The sequence below is a fragment of the Capsicum annuum genome, unplaced genomic scaffold, assembly GCF_002878395.1.
Source record: "Capsicum annuum cultivar UCD-10X-F1 unplaced genomic scaffold, UCD10Xv1.1 ctg81950, whole genome shotgun sequence".
Classification (NCBI taxonomy): domain Eukaryota; kingdom Viridiplantae; phylum Streptophyta; class Magnoliopsida; order Solanales; family Solanaceae; genus Capsicum; species Capsicum annuum.
The window spans coordinates 163,019-186,625 of record NW_025892707.1 but is presented as its reverse complement, the minus strand read 5'-3'; positions in this window follow the sequence as shown (position 1 = coordinate 186,625).

The following is a 23,607-nucleotide window of genomic DNA, read 5'->3' as shown; positions in this document are numbered from 1 at the left end:
CAGAATAGAACCTTAACTTAAGTGATCACTATCTTAGCCCACTATGGAAAAATCATAAACCTACGGTGGTACGTAGTTCTGGAGAATGAGACCTTTGAATCATACCTAACTTGGTGCTAAATACTACTCCCATACTTATCGCTTAGAACTTTAGGAAATTCACCTTAAAATAGAACAAGGTTTTATAATGAAAACCAATTATGCTTCTCTTTCTTTAATTTCAAACTATATGAATAATCTGGATTCCTTATCTTAGCTTAGGATCAAAAGATCAACTTCTTTCTTGAATCTTGGTAAATATTCATCAAAGAGGCTTAAAATCATAATCTTCTTGAAATATCAATACTAAATCTTAGGTCTTAAAGCCCATGCTTTAAACTCATGTCAAAACATAGCAAATCATCATGCTCAATATGCTTTTTGAAAATACTTCAACAATATCAAAATAATAAAATCAAGAATCATAATATCATGCTTAAACTCAATTGAAAAATCTGGAAAATCGCATTACATGCATAAATATATGAAAATAGATATGCAATTCAACATTCAATCACTTGTAAATTCATAATCTTCAAATACTGATAATTGGGTATGAATTCTAATTTCAAATAATAAGAAATTTGCTAAAAAAATATAATTTTGGGCACAAGGACGAAAGGATTGTCCTTGTTCATATCCCCACATACCTTGGATGATGGACTAGATGAACAAACTTTATTTTGAGATTCTATTTATGCTCTTGAATGATGATTCTTTGAATGCTTGGATTGGGAGCTTTGAATCATGAATTGATTTGGAAAAAGAATGATGAAATCTTGGGGATTCTTGAAGTTGAATGTTGAAGCTTACGGTTTTGGTTGAGACAAGTTTTGATGAATATAAGCATTAAATGCTTATAATAGGCTTAAATCTTATGTTTTGAAGAAATTGGGGGCTTGGGAATTGACCAAAATACCCCCTTAAGGTTTTAAACGGAACTGGAAAGCAACAAAAATTCTGATTAGGCTGGCCACCGTGATGCGCCACTATTGCGATGGCTTATTGGAAAGTGGATGATTGAAAAATTGGGGATCTCTGTGATGCAGAGCTATCACGTTGTCCCACTAGATTTTGACATTTGGGACCTGGAACTTCAATGTGACGCGCCACCATTGCGGTGCCATATTAAAATGCCATTTGGGCCTTTGGCACGACGCGCCACTATCATGTCTGCCTACTAGAATTTAATAATTGGGAAAATAGACCTCTCTGCAATGCGTGGCAATCACGGTAGTCCACTAGAAAATGACAATTATGAAATTACCCTTCACCGTGATGCAGTGAGTGTCCAGTTGGCATACTGCTTACGAAAAATACCCTAACTTCTTCACCGAGCATCGGATTTGGGCAAATTTTGTATCAATGGAAAGATTATTCGATTTTCAACACAATTAAAAGTCAAAATCAATTAAATTCTACATGAATTAAGGATTACTCATTTTGGACGCCATCCCTTAATATTCTAGGAACGTAATAATTTAGAAAAAGTTTGAGGTATTACAATTTCCCTTCTCACTATTAGGGGAAGCAAAGAAGTGGTTGAATGCCGAGTCAAAAAATTCAATCACATCATGGGATGAATTATCATGGAGATTACTCATCCGATTTTCCCATCTATCAAGACTGTGAGACTTCGCAGTAAGATTGTGTGCTTCAAACCTAAGCCAGACAAATATTTATATCATGCTTGGGAATATTTCAAGGCTCTTTTATGGGAACGTCCGCACTATCAACAGTCCAATGAGGTATTAGCTCATACTTTTGTTGAGACACTTGATCATAATACAATGATTTTGTTAGATTCAACTGCAGGTGATCATGCTCTTGAGAAGACGTATAATGAGTTGTATATTTTGTTGAACTGAATTGCACAAGGTAATCCTGAGTGGAATTCAAACTCAAGGAATGCTACAAAGAAAGTTACTAGTTTTTTGAAGTTGGAACAATTTACTGCTATATCTGCCCAGATCTCTGCATCGTAAAATCAGATAAGTGGTCTAAAGTTGGGAGTTGCACAGCTTACAGCCACAGTCAATGCAATCCAACAAGCTATAGGTTGGTGTAAAGTTTGTGGTAACAGTGACCATTCAACGGTTATTTATGCTTCCAATCCTGAGTTTGTGATGTATGTGGGAAATGCTCAAAGAAAGAATCATAGGAACGCCTAAAATATGAAGTGGCAAACTCAGTCACTAAATCTGCTGTGGAATGCCCAACAGTAGAAAATTTAGCAACCACAGGCACAAGGAAAACAATTAACTAGCAACTTAGAAGAGATGATAAAATAGATTCTAACTAATCAGACACAGTTAGCTGTAAATGTAAAAAACTAGCAAGCAACCAAGAGAAACTTAGAGTTGTAGTTGGGGCAGTTATAACAGGCACTAAATACCAGTCCTCAAGGTAGTTCTAAGATATACAAAAAATCCTAAACAATTTATGGAAATCACTTTAAGGTGCGGTAAAGAGATTCATGGAGAATCTCTAAAGAAAACTACGGAGGTAGATACTGATGTGGTGACTGAAAGGTAAATAGCAAAGTTGTTAAAAATTTGAGAAAGCCTGAGTACTCGAAAGAAAAAGTTGCTGAAGAAGTGAAGAAAATCCCACAACTACCCTTCCCATAGAAGCATATAAAGGCAAAGGAGAATGCATGCTTCAAGAAGTTCTTTGACATATTTAGAGAGCTACATATTAACTTATCTCTTTTAGATATTTTGCAGGAAATTCCCAAGTATGCTAAGTACTTAAGGGATATGGTTGCTAAAAAAGTTAAGTTGCAGGATGTGGAGGTGGTAGCACTCACTGAGGAATGTGGTTTTGTGGTTACTCAAAAGATTCCCAAAAAGCTTAAGGACCCTGGGAAGTTCACTCTCCCCAGTCAGACTAGCAGCGGCGAGGTAGTTCAGGCACTTAGTGATTTAGGGGAAAGTATAAACTTGATGCCCCAATCTTTGTTCAACATATTCGGATTGGGAAAGCCGAGACCAAACTCTGTGCTATTGCAGTTGGCAAATGAGACCATAGCCTATCCTATAGGAGTGATAAATGATGTTGTCATAAAGGTTGGTAAGTTTATTATTCCTGCTAACTTTATTATTTTAGATTCTTAGGTAGATAAAAAGGTGTCGATCATTTTGGGGAATCCATTTTTAGAGACGGGGGGGGGGGGGGGGGCATTGATTGATATGAGAGAAGGTACACTCATAATAAGGTTAGAGGATAAAGAGGTAATTTTTAAAGTGTACACACCGCTTAATACACTATCTCACTATAAAGACTTGTGTATGATTACTGTGATTGATAGGGATAAGTATGGGATGCTGGAGTTTATTCCATAAAAGACATCTTCAAATACCCTCATTAAGCATTCTAAGCCACAACCGCCTAAGCTCGATATGATGCAGATTGATGAGCCTAAGAAGGCTATAGTTAAAAAAGTTGTTGACCTTGAGAGTTCACACTCAAGAGGCCAGAAATGAATAAGAAGATGGTCTCTAAGTACAAAGAAAGGGAAGAAGGAATTTGGATAAGTCATAGCTGGGTCATGCCACGGCACTAAATCAGGAGCTTCTTGGGAGAAAACCTAAGTTAAAGTAGGTATCTTTTACTTTTCAATTCCAAGTTTTTACTTCACTAGTTTTTATTTTTGTCGAGTTACAGGTCGACAGAAAGTCTGAGTATCAAAAAACCTGAGCTAAAGAGCATAGCAAAGACTAAGTGTGGGGTCTCTAGACCTCCTTGATGTATAAAGATGCTACTAGCTAGGCCTTTAGGGACAAACTAGATTTTTAAGTGTGGGGTGGGGAAATTCCTAGTTTTGGGGTAAATTTTAAAAAATTTTCTGTTAGGAATAAGTAAGATGTTCTGGTTGGTGCTATATTTTACTACATGATACAAGTGATTTGGTTGTAAAGAGCATGTTGATTGTGTGAATTAGTACTTTTAAGACTCCTAAACTCATAATTATGACTCTTGTACTTGTTGTCTTAAATATGAATTCATGCTATTATTTGGTTCAGAATCTATGATGATCCTATGCAAGTTGAGCATGTGCTATATGTATGTGAGGTTTTTTTATATTCCTTGTTGCATATGATGTATAGAACTTTCCTATTGTTTGTGCAAAGCAAAATAAAAAGTATGGGTTTAGGAGACGATATAGGCATTTCTTTGATAGCCTTATTTCATATCGTCTTTTTGACCTACCCTTGTGCATAATATTAATTAACCACGTTGAGCCTTTAGCTTTTTATTTAGTATCCTCATGTGTAGCCTAATCCCCTTCCTTGGTTGACCTTAATTTGATCCAAAACTCCTGAGCGCTTTAGTATAAAATTAGTGAGTTAAGGAGTTGGAAATTCAAGAAGAAAATGGTAAAAGAGAATCCCCTAAGTAATAACTGATGGTGTTAAAATATTTGATAGATGTTGTGGTTGGGAGTTGAGTAGTGAAAAGAATAAAAAAAATCAAATTGAATAAGTGGTGTACATAGTATACTCCCACCATATTGTATATGAAAAATTTAATAAGATGGGGTAAAACAAAAGATGTGGGTAGACAAAAGTGGTGTAAGTTGGTTGTTAAAGATTGATCTTAATTGTATAATGTTATGTATTAAAGAACTTAGGGAAGATAGTCACTATTCTTTGCCAAAATAGTTCCTACTCATCCCTTAGCCAACATTATAACCATTAAAGACCTATTTGATCTTAAGCCTTAACATTCTGATATTAGTTGAGTACTGCACTAAGGGAAATCCTATAGTTCATTATGTGTAACTTGTTAATTCCTTGTGAGAGTGAGCGTAACTTGATTCTTCTGCCCATTGTGTTATAAATTGTATGTGTGTGAGTGATTATTGGTAACTCTCTTGTTGTAAGGGAACATATTTGATGAATGTGGGTGATTTCTGATGATGTCTTTTACTAAGTAATTAGAACGAGTTTACCATGTTTGTGAGTTAATTCTTAAGACTGGGATGTTTTGGAGTAGTATTCTTGAACCTTTAATTGTGTACATAACACGCTTAGTGTAGTAACTTGCATTTTGTGCAGTCATTGTAGTACTAGCTTGAATATCTTAAAATATTGCAGAAGTGTAGAGTCTTTGCAGCTTATGATGTTCATAGTGAAGAGTTGTTTGAGGATGAACAAGGCTTTAAGTGTGGGGTGGTGATGTTAGGTGTATTCACGCACTTTAGTATGGTTATCCTAGATTAATGAGCCTTGTTTTAAGGATAATTCATGTGTTTTATGTGTTAATTATGATATAAATGTGCATCTCAGTGTTCAAATATGTGTTTACAAGGTTTAAAGATGTTTTCACGCGAGTTGGGTTCAGATTGGTCATTTAGAGTCTAGACGAGAAAACTAGTATTCATGGTTGAGTTTTTAGTTCACCGTCTTGAATTTTGTATGGTTTTGAGATTTAATTCATTGTGTTTAATGCTATAGGAGGCTTGGTGAGTTGATTTTAATGATACATGAAGGATGTACAAGCTTCAAATCATGTGGAAACATCACAAAAAGGCTTGGAGTGGATCTACAAAAGCACAACACGCAATGTGAGAAAAACAGAACGCCTGGGAGCTCATTGACATATCGTGGTGAACGCTAGAAAGGTAATGGCTGATTTCCATAAGCTCAACTCGATAGCATCGAGTTGCGGTGAGAGGAGGATCACAAAGTGGTGCATTCTAGTGGCTCAACGTGATTAGGCCATGTCGCAGCGCTTATAGCGGTGAGGGCACTACCATGATGCAGTGATGAATAAACACTACTAAAAAGGACCAAAAAGCGACAAAATATGTTGCTTTAAGAATCGACAAGAAAATCGACACTGTCTGTCGCTTTTTTAGTTTAATTTAATTTTTATTTATTTTTTATTAAAATCAACGGCCAACGTTTTAATATCCATCTCTTTTTTGCGGATTAGTGTGCTAACTAATTAACAAATAATTTATACTTTTTTAATAAATGCTACGGATAACATTGTAATTTATTTTAAAATAATAATAATTAATATTTTGAAAAGGAATGCAGTCTACCAATTTTTAAATTTGATTTTTATTTTTTATTTTTATTAAAAGAGACGGACAACGTCGCTACTTGAAATGTTTTTTTAAATATTAATTCTAAAAAAGTGACGCTATCCGTTGCAATTTTTAACTATTTTTATTTTTTCTTTATTTTTAACAAAAAGCGACGGACATCGTCATTTTTTTTAGAACTAAATAAAAATATTTTTTTGAAAAGAAACGTTGGCCTTTGATATTTGATATTTTTAATTTAATAATAAATAAATAATTTGTATATTTTAAAAAATTAAATTAAATATATAAATTTTTATAAAGCGACGACCAACGTCGAAATCAAGTAAAATTTTTAGTCCACACCATATTAGGGAAACAGACCAATTTATTTTGCTTTTCTCTCTCTCTTCCTTCAAGTTGCTTCTCTCTCCCTTTCTCTCTCTCTTCCTTCAAGTCGTTTCTCTCTCTCTCTCTTCATTCCTTTCTCCAATTAGTCACAACCGTCGCTATAATGTCAACGGACCTATTTCTCTTCCTTGCTATAGAATTGGAACTTCTCAAAACTATTTGTGACAATGTGGTACTAGTTGTGATTATTTGTAAATAGTGTACTGTTTGAAAATCATTTTTCTATTTTATTATGGTGTTTGGGGTTGGGATTTGTTAGGTTCTTGGTGAATTTTGGATTTGTTACATTGTCATAATTGAAAGAATTCTTCAAATTAACAGTGTCTAGAAGTTAAAAATCCTATTCTAAAATGCTGGTTATAAGGAATTCCTTCTTTTTTTTTTAACCAAGGGAAAGAATAATCAAAATGCTATACTTGTTATCAATAGACAAGTGAGAGACCTTTTTACTTTTTTTTTCTTTTAATTGACTTTTTGATGAGATTTTAGATGCAAGTTTTTTGCTGTAATGGACCTTCCACCGACAACATGTAATTTGCTAAGTGGAATTTGGTTTATTTTATGTCACTTAAGCATGAACATTTTATCATAGCTACCTCTGAGTTCTAAGATATTTGAAGCCTCTTTAATTGAATAATGATACTTTATTATGCGTAAAAAACTTGTATTTCAATACCTAGAACTGAAGTAGTTATTTTGTATTTTCTTATACTGCATTAAGGAGGTTGAATGTGCTAGCATCAGAAGGGGAATTTGTAAAGTTTGTGTATTATTTTGTTCTTTCTATTTGGAAGTATAAGGAGAATCCATTACTGATATTCCACCCTTTTCTTCTGGCTAGTGTCCTACTTCTCAGGTTAGTGAAAATTTTTCATGTTCCTGAGCTATTTTTCTTGTAGTGTTATGATTATTATTTTTGTTGGACCATATATGTTCAATGTACTCTCTAGAACCCTGAAGTTAATGACTTGACAATGCCTAAGTGTAGTTACTTAAAATTGTGAACTTGTGACCTGAAAATGGTTAAGTGTAGTTACTTGAAATTGTAAACCTGTGACTTGAAAATGGTTAAGCATAACTACTTGTATTGTAAAGTTAAGGACTTGAAAATGCTTAAGTGTATGTACATGAAATCATGACCTTGTGACTTGAAAATGGTTGTGTACCTACTTGAAATGTGAAGTTATGATTTGAAAATGATTTAAGTATTGTAGTTCCTTGAAATTGTGAACTTGTGACTTTAAAATGGTTAAGTGTAGCTACTTGAAATGTGAAATTAATGACTTAAAAATGATTATGTATAGTTACTTAAAATTTTGAACTTGTGACTTCAAAATGGTTAATGCAGTTACTTGAAATTGTAAACTTGTGACTTGAAAATGGTTAAGTGTAGTTACTTAAAATTGTGAAATTGTGACATAAAAATGGTTAAGTGTAGCTACTTGTATTGTGAATTTAATGACTTGAAAATGCTTAAGGGTAGGTATTTGAAATTGTGACCTTGTAACTTGAAAATGGTTAAGTGTAGCTACTTGAAATGTGAAGTTATGATTTGAAAATGATTAAGTGTTGTAGTTACTTGAAATTGTGAAATTATGACTTGAAAATGGTTAAGTGTAGTTACTTGAAATTTTGAACTTGTGACTTGAAAATAGTTAAGTGTAGTTACTTGAAATTGTGCACGTGTGACTTGAAAATGGTTAAGTGTAGCTACTTAAATTATGAAGTTAATGACCTGAAAATGCTTAAGGGTAGGTACTTGAAATTGTGACCTTGTGACTTGAAAATGGTTAAGTGTAGCTACTTGATATGTGAAGTTATGTTTTGAAAATGATCAACTGTTGTAGTTACATGAAATTGTGATCTTGTGACATGAAAATGGTTAAGTGTAGTTACTCGAAATTGTGAACTTGTAACTTAAAAATGGTTAAGTGTAGCTACTTGAATTGTGAAGTTAATGACTTGAAAATGCTTAAGTGTAGGTACTTGAAGTTGTGATCTTGTGACTTGAAATGGTTAAGTGTAGCGACTTGAAAATGATTTAAGTGTGGTCACTTGAAATGTGAACTAATGACTTGATTTTTATATGTTTTAATGTAAACTTGCATATTATTGAATATCTATATTTTTATAGATAGATTATCGTTTATGGATGTATGATATGGATTATGAAAATATGGGTGGTTTAAAACCCCAATATCTTAATGGCGTTGGAGGTTTTATCAATCATGTGATGTTGCTTGATCTATATCAAAAAAATGGAGTGGTTAGGTATCCTTGTAGTTTATGTAGGCGCTTGAAGATTTTTCAACCAGATATAGTTATGACTAATCTCTATCTTAATGGATTTAAACCAAGATACTTTATGTAGGTCGATCATGGAGAGTGAGATGGTTTGAATGGTATATTTTATAATTTATTGCCTATGGATATATATGACATGCTTCTACATGGTTAACATGCTAGAGTTTAACATAGGGTGCAACATGATAGGGTACAACATGATGATAGGATTCATAAAATGGTCAATGATGCTTTTAGAAATGGGGATAGGATGGAACTCAAAAAAAAATTAGAAGAAGATCCCAATGAAGAAGTAAGAGGTTTCTATCAACAATTAGAATAGGCTAGTCACCCACTATGTGAAGGGAGTTTGCATTCTACTTTATCTGTTATAGTTAGATTAATGTGTATCCAATCTGATTGGAATATTTCTCAACCTGCTATTGACTTTATGGTTGGTCTTTTAGGTGAACTAGTAAATCCAGTGTTGAACATACCTCAGAACTTTTATCGAGCAAAGAAATTGATTTCCAAGTCGGGATTGTCATATAATAGAATCCATTGTTGTATAAATGATTGTATGTTGTTCTATAAGAATGATGCTGCGAACTCTTCGTGGAGAGATGGTTTCTATTGAGGAGATGCATTATTTACCTATTATACCTAGGCTAAAGAGGTTATATGGTTTGATGAGTTCTTCCCCACACATGAAATGGCACCATGAAATAGGCCACCAGGTGTCTTGTCTCATCCATTAGATGGAGAAGCATGGAAGCATTTCGATAGAACTTATCCTCATTTTTCTAGTGAACCAAGAAATGTTAGATTAGGGTTGTGTGCAGATGGTTTCACACCATTCTCTATTTCTAGCACACCTTATTCTTGTTGGCCTGAATTTATTACTCCATATAATCTCTTACCAAAAATGTGCACAATAAGTCCCTACATATTTCTAAGTTATATTATTCCAGGTCCCCGCAATCCAAAAATTTTGATCGATGTATATCTGCAGCCCTTGATAGATGAATTACTACAATTATGTATATCTCCAGCCATTGATAGATGAATTACTATAATTATGGCATGAAGGTGTAGTGACATATGATATATCAACTAAGCAGAATTTTGTTATGCGTGCAAATTTGATGAGGACTATTAGCGATTTTCCTCTGTATGGGATGTTGTCTAGTTGGATGACTACTGGAAAGTTAGCTTGCCCATATTGCATGGAAAATAGTAAAGCATTCACTTTAAAGTATGGTAAAAAAAATCATTGGTTTGATTGTCACCACCAGTTTTTACCAATGGACCACGAGTTTAGAATGATGAAAAATGCCTTCAAAAAGAATAAAATTGAGAATGATCCACCACCTCCATTACTGTCAGGAAATCAAATTTGGAATAGAGTTTGTAATTTGCCTAAAGTTACAGATGGTCCATCTTCTAGACTTCCTGTATATGGTGTTGAACATAATTGTAACAAACAAAGCATATTTTAGGAGTTGCCATACTGGGGGGGACGATAAACTAAGACATAATCTTGATCCGATGCATATTGAAAAAAATTATTTTGATAATTTATTCAACATAGTCATAGATGTCAAGGGCAAGACAAAAGATAATTCCAAAGCTAAAATGGAGTATTGCAAGAGAAAGGAATTGTGGTTGAAGGAAAAATATAGTGGTAAATTGTTTAAGCCCAATGCCAGTTTTCATTCACATTAGATGAGAAATGAGAAATACGTGAGTGGGTTAAGAATTTGAGGATGCCTGATGGCTATGCTTTGAACTTAGGAAAGCAAGCAGATATCGAAGAAGGAAAGTTGATTGGTATGAAAAGTCGTGATTGACACCTCTTTATGGAAACCTTGCTTTCTATTGTATTTAACCACCTTCTTGGGAGGATATGGAAACAAATCACAGAGGTAAGTTTGTTCTTCAAAGATTTGTGTTCAGAAAAGTTGTTGAAGAGTAGCTTGAATAGAATGGAGCAGAATATTCTTGTCTTCATGTAACACCCCGTATTTCCCTAGAATAATTTAACTCCCAATACAAGAGTATTCATATATGAAATTTTTGAAACACTCATTATTTTTCAGTTTAGAACCTGCCATTGTGTAGAAAATTCAATTAGCTTTTCATAATATAAAATTTGCCTAAATATGATAACAGGATAAGAAGTTATGGAAATTTTAAGTTTCAGTAGAAAAACTCAGCCATTTTAACTTCTAGCGCATCGTGGAGTAGGCCAATATCCCAATTGCCAAAATCCAGTAAGGGTTCGTGATCCTGGCGTATCATGCCATAGGTTAATTTAACATTTGTCAATTTTCAGTGTGCCTCCGCGATCATGGCGCATCGCGAAGATGGCTGAATTGGCATCCACAGGCTTACCGGGATGGTAGCACATCGTGGCGTTGATCCAGGTCCCAGTTGTCTCTTTTCTAGTGGCTTGGAGCGATAGTGGCGCATTGCCAAGGCCAAAAATTGGGATTTCAGTTTTCATGTTGTGTTTTTAAATTTGTTTAAGGGTATTTAGGTCTTTTTCCTAGGTCCTTAACTCGCCCTAAACACGAAACTTAACCCCTAATTGACCTAAATACTCATCATTATTCTCTTTCTCTCAAATTAAAACTCCCCTCTTTCAAGAACAAGAAACCCTAGATCTCAAGAATCAAGGTCAAATCTCAAGAACTCTCCATCAGTCCTTCCAAATTCATCATCCCAAGTATGTTAGATGTTCATCCATGGTTCCCTTTTATTCATGGATTCCAAGCAATCTTTTTAAATTATAAAATTATGATCTCTTCAAGTTATTGGATTTAAATTGGGGATTTCACCCATGAATCTCCATGAACTATGATTTTATACCATGTTACTATAAAATTATTGTTATTATTCAATCCTCCATGTTTTAATATTATTATTTATTGAATTAAACCATGAAGTAATGCTATTATGATGAATTCATGCTATTTCTACAAGTTCCATGACATTCCTCTGATTGTTTTAAAACCATGAACTACAAGTGTTTGATAAAATGCCTACAAGAGTAATTTATTTAATAAGAGCCTTCATGTTTTGGCCTTCAAGCTTTAGTGTCTTTTCAGTAGTGTTGTTTTGAGTCCTAGGCTTATTGAATACCTGAAAACAATAGTTTTTTATTTATTCTAGCCTCTAAACATCACAGAATAGTCTTTAGATTATATTTTGAGCATTATCAGAATAGTCAGATATCAGTTATTCAACTCAGAATAGTCTAGTATCTCAGTGTCTTTCTATTAGGAATAGGATTTAGCACCGAGCGAGTGTAGGGATGGCAACTTTCCCGTCAGATAGGCAGAGTCGCTAATAGCAGTACCTATACTCTAGAACTATGTAGCCAGCATAGGATATGAGTAGTCACCCCTCAGACTAGGCTTCATTTTCTCCCAGGGGTCACCCGTCAGTTCAGGCTTATACTCGTGGCACGGTATTAACACCTTTCTAATTGGGGTTACAAGTTAGACCCCGATTAGCTTAAATTAGGGAATGTCTGTTAGATGATACCTTCCACAATCTCATATATAGCCTCAGTTACAGTCCCAGCTCAGTTATTCAGTCTTAGTGTTGTTTGACCAAAGCATATAGATTTTAGTTATCTCAGTATATCAGTTTACAGATTTTATTCAGTTTATGTTATATGCTTGGTCATGTTTTTATAGATTTTCATGCATTATCAGTATCTACATATTCTATGCTTTCTATTCAGTACTCTATGCTTTACATGTATGTCCAGTTAATTATTATCATTCTTATTCTTGAGACCATGCATATCAACCTACCTTATTTAACATTCTGGTACATTCATAATATTGATCGCATACCTTTTCATTTGCTCTATGATATCTTATATCATAGGTGTTAACTCTCAGTACCCAAGTCACACCTAGATTCTCAGATTATCAGCAGTACAGTAGCAGTGGTGAGCCCTCATTATCCGAGAATAGATTATACTAATTTATGTCTTTATCTCAGTAGTTAGTAGAGTTAGTTGGGGCCTGTCCCATCAACTCATAGTATCCAGTTTAGAGGCTTTTCATAAACTATAGTTAGCTATTCAGACTATTCAAATTTCAGTATTTTTATCAAATCCATAATTCAGTAGTTATTTCATTATTAAAACCTTATGGAATATTAGTTATTCTTCCACATTCATGATTATATTATTTAGTGATCACAACAGGTATCATCTCATGGGATAGCTTGTGGTCTCTTAGGATCGTAAGCATCGTGTAATGACTAAGGGTAGTCTTGGGTCATTACAAACTTGGTATCAAAGCCTAAGGTTTTAAAGTTTCCTAGGAAGTATGAAATTCGGGTCAAGTAGAGTCTCGTGCATAGGTGTGTAGCATGCAACTCTTATGGAAGAGAGGCTACAAGGTGTTTAGGAAAATCTTCCCTTCTTTCAAGTATTCATGTTGTGCGATTGAGCATAAGCTCAAGTTAAACTCTCAGTCTAATCCCTTTCTTCCTTCCATTTACAGAACATGCCTCCCAAGAAGAATGTAAGAAGAACAAGAACTTAGCTAGCCCCTCAGCCCGTCCAAGAAGGTCCTCTGGATGAGCATGTCTCTCACATAAAATTTAGGGTTGCGTTAACTTCTGTAGAAAACTCTATAGAAGCACAGAATGAATGGATATCCACTATTCCAGCTAACCCAATAGCCAATACTGCTGCAACTACAATTCGGGATTTCACCCAGATGAATCCTCCTTCTTTCATGGGATGTAAGTCAGAAGAGGATCCACAGGAATTCTTAGATATGGTTTAGAAGGTCATGGATGCTATGGGGGTGACGTCTAGTCGGGGTGCCAAGTTGGATGCATATCAATTGCAGGATGTAGCCCATACTTGGTTTAAGCAGTGGAAAGTTGATAGATGTGTTGATGTAGGGCCTATAGAATGGGAAAAGTTTGCCATAACTTTCTTGGATAGATTCTTTCCGTTAGAGTTGGGGAGGCCAAAGTGTTAGAATTTATTAATTTGAGACAAGGCATCATGAGTGTGAGGGAGTATTCTCTCAAGTTTACTCAGTTAGATAGATATGCTTCTCATGTGGTAGCTAATAGTAGGTCCAAGATGAGTAAGTTTATATCTGGTGTGTCTGATAGTGTGGTTAAGGAGTGTAGGACTGCAATGTCGATTAGTGAGATAAATATGTCCAGGTTGATGGTCTATGCTTAATAGATAGATGAACAAAAGATTAAGAAGAGGGAGAGAGGAAATAAGAGAGGTAGAACGGGTAGTTTTAATTTCAATCAGCCAAATTAAGAAGGTGGTAACTATCCTCAGTTACATCAGAGGTCTTCAGCCCCAATACCTTCTTCAGCCAGTGCCCCAGTGCCCAAATTTAGAAAAGACAATAAGGATAGGGCACCAGGATCTAAGTCCCAGGTAAGTATTAATAGTTCTCATACTAATCTTTCTGTTAGAAGTATGGCAGACACCATCAGGGTGAGTGTAGAGTGGGTAGTGATGTGTGTTTTTGGTTTGGAAAGATAGGCCATCAGATTCAGGAGTGTCGAGTAGTTGCTCAGAAAGGTAGGGACGTGCGCTAATAGGGCCAGTCCCATCAGTCGTCAGTTCCATCTAGTGCCCAACTCAGCAGGGTGCCACTTCCAGTGCTACCAGTGGTCAGTGTCCGAACAGATTATATGATCTTCAGTCCCACCAAGATTAGGAAAATTCTCCTGACACAGTTACTGGTACGTTGCAGGTCTTTCACTTACATGTTTATGCTTTACTAGACCCTGGAGCTTCTCTTTATTTTGTAACTCTATACATAGCTATCAATTTCAGAGTTAGTCCCAAAACTCTAGCAGATCTTTTTTTATTGTCTTACCCAGTAGGTGTTTCCATTGTATCCAAACAGGTATACAGGAACTGTTCGGTCACAATATTTTAGAAAGTTACCTTCGTTGATCTCGTAGAGTTAGAGATGATGGATTTTGACATTATTCTATGCATGGATTTGCTCTACTCATGCTATTTCCCAGTTGATTTTTGAAATAGAATAGTTTATTTTCAGTTCCCAAATGAACCAGTCCTTGAATTGAGGGGTAGTACTACAGCTCTTAGAGGTCAATTGATTTATACCTTAGAGCCAGAAAGATGATATCCAAGGGGCGTGTGTACCATCTTGTATGAGTGAAAGACTAACTCAAAAAATCTAACTTTTGAGTCCCAAGTAGTAAATGAATTCTCAGATGTATTTCCTGAAGATCTTCCTGGGGTTCCTCCCGAAAGGGAAATTGACTTCGGAATAGACCTTCTCCTAGATACTCAGCCTATATCTATTCTTCTATATAGAATGGCTCTAGCTGAACTCAAAGAACTAAAAAACAGTTGAAGGATCTCTTAGATAAGGGATTCATCACACCCAGCATCTCCTCGTGGGGTTTACCTGTTCTATTCGTTCATAAGAAAGACGGTTCTCTCAGAATGTGCATAGACTACCATCAGTTGAACAAGGTCACAGTCAAGAATAAATATCCACTTCCTAGAATCAATGACTTGTTCGACCAACTTCAGGGTGCCAGTTACTTTTTCAAGATAGACCTCAGATCAAGCAATCATCAGCTTAGATTTAGAGAATGTGATATTCCAAAAATAGCTTTCCGAACTCGGTATGGCCACTTCAAATTTCTAGTAATGTCCTTTGATCTTACAAATGCCCCAACAACCTTCATGAACTTGATGAATAGAGTGTTCAAGAAGTACCTAGACATGTTCATCATAGTATTCATTGATTACATTCTTGTTTACTCCCGTAGCAAAAATTATCATACAGACCATCTCAGAATAGTGTTGCAAACTCTTAAAGCCTATTAGTTGTTCACAAAATTCAGTAAGTGTGAATTTTTTCTAAGATCAGTAGCTTTTCTTGGCTATATTATTTCCGGTGATGGCATTAGAGTTGATCCTCAAAAGATCAAAGTGGTAAGAAACTAGCCTAAACCCATCTCACTATTAGATATTAGTACTTTCTTGGGTTTAATGGCTATTACCATCAGTTTGTTGAAGGGTTTTCTTCTATTGCATCCCCCATGTCCAGATTGACTTAAAATAAAGTTAAGTTTCAGTGGTCAGATTCATGTGAGAAAAGTTTTCAGGAGTTGAAGACTCGACTTACCTCAGTCCCACTTCTTACTCAACCAGACGGTTCAAATGGTTTAGTTGTGTACTGTGATGCATGTAGAGTAGGTTTGTCTTGTGTCCTCATGTAGAAAGGTAAGGTCATAGCCTACGCCTCCAGACAGTTTAAGCCTCATTCAAATAATTATTCGACTCATGATCTTGAGCTAGCAGCAGTAGTATTCACCTTAAAGATTTGGAGGCATTACTTGTATGGGGTGCATATAGATGTGTTCATAGATCACAAAATCCTTCAGTATGTATTCTCTCAGAAAGATTTAAATTTGCGTCAGAGAAGATGGTTAGAGTTATTGAAGGATTATGACATGAGTGTTCTGTATCATTCGGGCAAGGCCAATGTAGTGGCTGATGCTCTCAGTAGAATGTCTATGGGTAGTGTAGCTCATATTGAGGATGGTAAGAAGAAGTTAACTCAGGAAGTCCATCAGCTTGCCCGACTAGGTGTCTGTTTACTCGTTTTAGCAGAAAGTAGTGTATATCTGCAGAGTAGCTCAGAGTCATCTCTATTTTTTGAGGTTAAGGAAAAGCAAGATAGAGATCCCAGTCTAGTTAAGTTGAAAAAATCAGTCAAAGATTAGAAAGTGAAGGTTTTCTCCCAAGGGGGAGGTGGGGTTTTGCGTTGTCAAGGTAGATTATGTGTTCCTGGTATAAATGAGTTGAAGCAACGAATTCTTGCTGAAATGCATGGTGCGCGTTACTCTATTCATCCAGGGGCCACGAAGATGTACCATGATTGTAGGAGATCTATAGGTGAAGTGGGATAAAGAGAAATATTACAGAGTTTGTCGCTAAGTACCCTATATGTCAGAAAGTTAAGATTGAGCACCAGAAGCCTAGTGGGTCATACAGGAGTTCAGTATTTCCACATAGAAATAGGAGAAAGTAACATGGAATTTGTGACAGGTTTGCCTCGTACCCGTCATCAGCATGAATCAATTTGAGTTATTATAGACAGGATGACCAAATTAGATCATTTTTTGCCAATCCATACTTATTATTCAGTTGAGGACTATGCCAAACTCTATCTCAGAGAGTTGGTTAGGTTGAACGGTGTTCCCTTATCTATCATATAAAATTGAGGTACCCAGTTTACCTCTCAATTCTGGAAAGCATTCGAAAAGGGTCTTGGTACCCAAGTCCACCTCAGTACAGCCTTCCACCTTCAGACAGATGGTCAAGCAGAAAGGACCATTCAGACTCTTGAGGATATGCTGAGAGCATGCATTGTTGATTTCAAGGATAGTTGGGATGACCATTTTCCTTTGATTGAATTCACATACAATAACAACTATCATTCCAGTACCCATAGGGCTCCATTTGAGGCTCTTTATAGTAGGAGATATAGATCTCTAATTAGTTGGTTTGAAGTAGGTGAGGCCATAATAGTAGGGCCTAACTTTGTGTTTGATGTTTTAGAGAAGGTTTAGTTGAGCAGAAAAAGGCTTAGGGCAGCCCAGATCTGACAAAAATCGTATGCTGATGTAAGGAGAAAGGATCTCGAGTTTGAGGTCAATGATTTTGTGTTCTTTAAAATCTCTGCAATAAAGGGAGTGAGGAGATTCGGCAAGAAAGGAAAACTCATTCCCCGATATAACGGTCCCTACAAAATCCTGAGTCATTTCGAAAAGGTGGTTTACTAGCTAGACTTGCCTTCAGATTTAGCCTCAGTATACCCAATGTTCTATGTCTCATTGTTAAAAAAATGTGTTGGTGATCCAGTTGTAGTTGTTCCCTTAGAAAGTGTAGATATTCAGAACAGTCTTTCCTTTGAGGAAGTTCAAGTCAAAATTCTTGATCATCAAGTTTGTACACTAAGGGTCAAAGAAGTTCCACTAGTCAAAGTTCTTTGGCGGAATCAGTCCATTGAGGGAGACACTTGGGAAGCAGAGGCAAATATGCAGACCAAGAACCCTTATCTCTTCTCCGCGAATCCAAATTCAATCTAAGGTACCAAATCTTCTTAAGATTTTTAATTTATCATGCTCAGTTTTAGTTGCACATTATGTTCATGTTAGTCGTGTATTCATGAATCAGTTCATTCATGCATTCCTTGCATCTGACATGTATATTCAGTGTGTAAGCTCAGTCCATCAGTTTTCATTCAGCTTAACCAGTTTTATTCGGGGACGAATTATCCTAAGTAGGAGACATTGTAACACCCTATTTTTCCCTAGCATAATCTAAGTCCCAATACATGAGTTTTTTTTTATGAAACTTTTGAAACACTCATTATTTTTCAGTTTAGATCCTTCCAGTATGCAGGAAATTCAATTAACTTTCCAATGATATAAAAATTTTCCCAAATCCGATAACCGGGTAAGAAGTTATGGCGATTTTAAGTTTTAGTCACAAAACCCCATTATTTTAACTTCTAGCACATTGTGGAGCAGACCAATCTCCCAATTGGCAAAATCCAGTGAGGTTCCGCGATCCTGGCGCATCGCGCCATAGGTCAATTTGACATTTGTCAATTTCCAGTGGGCCTCCGCGATAATGGCGCATCGCAGAGATGGCCAAATTGGCATCCACAGGCTTACCGTGATGGTGGCGAATCATGACATTGGTCTAGGACCCAGTTGTCCCTTTTCTAGTGGTTTGACGCGATAGTGGCGCATCGCGCCAAGGTCAAAAATCAGGATTTCAGTTTCCAGCTTGTGTTTTTAAATTCATTTAAGGGTATTTGGGTCTTTTTCCTAAGTCCTAAACTGCCCCTAAACACGAAATTTAACCCCTAATTGACCTAAATACTCATCATTATTTACTTTCTCTCAAATTAAAACTTCCCTCTTTCAAGAACAAGAAACCCTCGATCTCAAGAATCAAGGTCAAATCTTAAAAAATCTCTATCAATCCTTCCAAATTCATCATCCCAGGTATGTTAGATGTTCATCCATGGATTCTTTTCATCCATGGAGTCCAAGAAACCTTTTTAAATTATAAAATTGTGATCTTTTGAATTTATTGTGTTTTAAATTAGGGATTTCACCCATAAATCTTCATGAACTATGATTCTTTACCATGTTACCATGAAATTGTTGTTATTATTCAATACTCCATGTTTTAATATTATTATTTATTGAATTAAACCATGATTTAATTATATTATGATGAATTCATGCTATTTCTACAAGTTTCATGACATTTCTATGATTGTTTTTAAACCATGAACTACAAGTGTTTGATAAAATGCCTACAAGAGTGATTTATTTAATAAAAGCCTTCATGTTTTGGCCTTCAAGCTTTAGTGTCTTTTCAATATTGTTGTTTTGATTCTTTGGGGTATTGAATACCTAAAAACAATAGTTGTTTATTTAGCCTAGCCTCAGTACATTACAGAATAGTCTTTAGATTATATTCTGAGCATTATCAGAATAGTCAGATATCAGTTATTCAACTCAGAACAGTCTATTATCTTAGTGTCTTTTAGTTGGGAGAAGGATTTAATACCGAGCGAGTGTAGGGATGGCGGCTTCCCCGTTAGATAGGCAGAGTCATTAGTTGTAGTCCCTATAATCCAGAACTACGTAGCCAGCATAGAATATGAGTAGTCACCCGTCAGACTAGGCTTGACTATCTCGCAGGGGTCACCCATCAGTTTAGGCTTGGCACCCTTAGTCCATTGGACATTATATCAATTTAATGGATCCACATATCCATCGTTAGTATCCATGTCACGATAATAACACCCTTTCAACTGGGGTTACAGGTTGGACCCCAATTAGCGTAAATTAGGGAATGTCGGTTGGATGATACCTGCCACAGTCTCAGATATAGTCTCAGTTATAGTCCCAGCTCAATTATTCAGTCTTAGTGTTGTTTGACCGAAGCATACAGATTTCAGTTATCTCAGTATATCAGTTTACAAATTTTACTCAGTTTATGTTATATGCTTGGTCATGCATCCACAATATTTATAGATTTTCATGCATTATCAGTATCTACATATTTTATGCTTTCTATTCAGTACTCTATGCTTTATATGTATGTCCAGTTAATTATTTTCATTCCTATTCATGAGACCATGCATATTAGCCTACCTCATATAGAATACTAGTACATTCAAAGTACTAATCGCATACGTTTTCTTTTGTGCTATGATGTCTCATATCATAGGTACTGATGCTCGATTCCCGTATCATACCTATATTCTCAGATTATCAGCAGTATAGTAGTAGTGGTGAGTCCTCATCATCCAAGGAAAGATTATACTACTTCATGTCTTTATCTCAATAGTTAGTAGAGTTAGTAAGGGCCTGTTCTATTAACTCACAGTATCCAATTTAGAGACTTTTCAAATACTATAGTTAGCTATTCAGACTATTCAGATTTTAGTATTTTTATCAGATTCTTAATTCAGTAGTTATTTTATTATTAAAACCTTATGGCATTTCAGTTATTCTTCCACGTTCATGATTATATTATTCAGTGCTCACAGAAGGTACCAGCTCATGGGTTAGATTGTGGTCTCTCGAGACCATAAGCATCGTGTAACGACTAGGGGGTAGTCTCGGGTCGTTACACTTCACTACTAATTTGGAGATGATCTTTCTTTATGGATTTTTTGATGTAATGGAGAATCTTCCAATTCACCTCATAGTAGAGGCACGTCTTGGAGACCCAGTCCAAATGAGGTGGATGTATCTATGAGAAAGGTAAATTTTTTTAAATTAATTCCCTCATTTTCTTTAAAAAAATTACTTTTATCTACCTAAGATAAATTATGCAGGAAAATTGGCGAGTGCAAACAAACTATTAAGTAAAAGGGAGAGATTGAAGGGTCGATTTGTGAAGCTTATCTTGCACAAGAAACTACTTATTTTTGTTTGTACTGTAAGAGAAATAGGTCCAATTGTAATGATGAAGGTGATGTTGATCCTATGTTTCCACCTATATAAATTTGTAACAATTTGGGTAAAAGATCTAAAAGTTACTGTACGCAAGTCCTCACTGGTATGGAAAGAAAATCTATTGTGACACATGTTTTTCTCAATTGTCCTGAGATTCCACCATATCTTGATTAAGTGTTAATAACGTTATCAAATTATATAAATTTGTTAAGGACACTTCACTTATAAAAAAATCTTAATGATGTACACTTGACAGTTTATTCATTGGGAAATGAGGTAATGATGCCATATATACGAGGTTTTTTGATTGGATAGAAGAATATGTAAGTATGAAAGATCAAATGTGCATTTACTAAAATTATATATAGGTCATTTAATAAAATTTATATTTTGATTTAACGATATGTCTGTTTTGGATGAATATAGTACCACAGAACAATTGCCATTGGTGAGAGATATTATATTTGGTCCTGCAACTCAAATTCAAACAATGGATAACTATTATGTGAACGGTTTCAAGTTTCAAACTAAGAAAGTTTTTAAGTATAAGAAAACTAAAAACAACGGTGTGTGTTGAAGGTGATGTCAATGGTAATGGTCAAATCATTGAATATTTTGGTGTCATCCAAGAGATATTAGAAGTTAAGTACCCTGGTTGTCCAAAAAAGATAATTCTATTTCAATTCTAGTGGTTTGATCCATTACATAGAGGTACTAGGGTGAATCAATAGCATAATATAATTAAAGTTAAGTACACGAGGTAATATAATCACTATGATCCCTTTATCATTGTAAAAAATGCAAGGCATGCATATTATGCTGCATATCCATTGTGTTGATATAAAGCCAATTGGTGGGTGGTTATAAATACTAAGACTGTAGGGAGAATTGAGATTGAGAATGTGTTAGATGTTGCATACCATAACAAAGTCGCAGTTGTTGATCAAATAGTGGATGATGAGTTGAAAAATAATCTCAAACATCCTCAATGCATATTAGAAGAAGTTTATGATGATAAGATAATTGACATCGTAAATACTGTGGATGAAATAGGTAAGGGAAATGAATCATTCTGGGAGGATGAATGGGACCATTAAAATGAAACAACGAATAAGGAAGAATAGGAGAATGATGAAAATGAAACAAGTGATGAGGAAGATTGAGAGAATAAAGATTAGCTTATTAGTTTTTTTAATACCACTACTTATTTATTAATACTTATAATTTTTTTTGTATGCTAATGATGTAACTAAGAATGGGTTTCTTGCTAATTTGGTTGTTGTTTAAGTTTATATTGTTAATTATTGTGTTTTTAGAATAATTGTTTGTCGATTCAAGGTAATTTGGCTTCAGATTTAGTGTATTATATGTTTCCTAGAATTGATATTTCAATGAATCTCCATTTCCAGAGGCAAGATAATGAGCTACATAGTGACAATTCATTAATTTAAGATATCTTCTTGACTATAAGGTCCAATGAGGATTCCTACTGCTAAATTGATTCATTTGATGTGATTATCTCTAGGTTTTGAAAAGATTGCTCGCAGATGCATTTGATGTGATTATCTCTAGGTTTTGAAATGATTAATTTGATTTTTGTTTTGCAGCCTGTAATTGTTATCAAGAATTTTGCCTACATTGTTTTAGACTTGTGAGTCAGATTCACAAAAAAAATATCCGGCTATGTAACTTTATTTTAATGCTTTGTATTTATGCTACAAGTATATGCTACGAAGTAAAATTTTACTATTCTTGGTAATTATTTTTCCATCATTTCCTGATTGGTTTAAAGAAATCATTGCAGTTATTTCTTTCCCAAAGAACCTCTGAAAAGTTTGTTATGATTTGTCTTGTTTTATGGTGAAAGTTGTTGATATGATTATCTTTTGGAATACAATAATTTTGGGAGTTGTTATGATTTTATAAATTTCAAGATGTTTGATTGGAATAATTGTATAGTAAAGGTCTTTTTTTGAAAGTAAAATCACTATATTCAGCAATTAAAACTAGATTATATTAAAGTATCTACTACTAAAATCATAGTTATAGCAAGCTTTTTCACCCTCTAAATGAGTTTGAGATTTGAGATATACCCTTTTTCTTTTGTTCTTTTTTCCTTTTTCATGGAAGCTTATTTCTTTATGAAATTTGGCTACAATTTTTTATTGGAGGCCTTTCAAAGATTTATGTTTCTAGCTAGACAGTAGGACCCACTTTGACAGCTTTACTTGACCTCCTTCCCCCATTTATACTTATGTGAAAGAATCCATCTTTTGAATAGATCTCTACATATATAATTCGAAAAGTTTTTCACTTACATCATTACATGAGTCATTTGTAGAACTACTTTAACCAAAAAGCTTCTGTCTGGTTTCTATATTTTCAAATTCAAAGTTGTTATATTGATATAGTTTCTGAAAAGGCTGTCTTTTAATCTTATTGTCCAATTTAATTGAATATTTATTTTATTGTATTTGAACTTGTAAGTTACTTTTAATTATTTTATTTGGATGCATTTCACGATAATTATACATAAATCAACATTTTCATCACCAAAAATAAGAGAGTAAGAATATGAAAAAGAGGAGTTATAGATATTATAAGATGTTTGGATTGGTACAAAAATGGATGACAATATTATGGTCTTGGATCATTGGTCCATTAGCCAATGACTTTTCATCTTGTTTTCATGACCTTTTAAGTTGCTAAAAAAATTTCACAGATGTTTATTCTAAATGATATATATATAGTACAACAATTTTTTAACATGTCCCATTACAATTCCACAAAGCCAG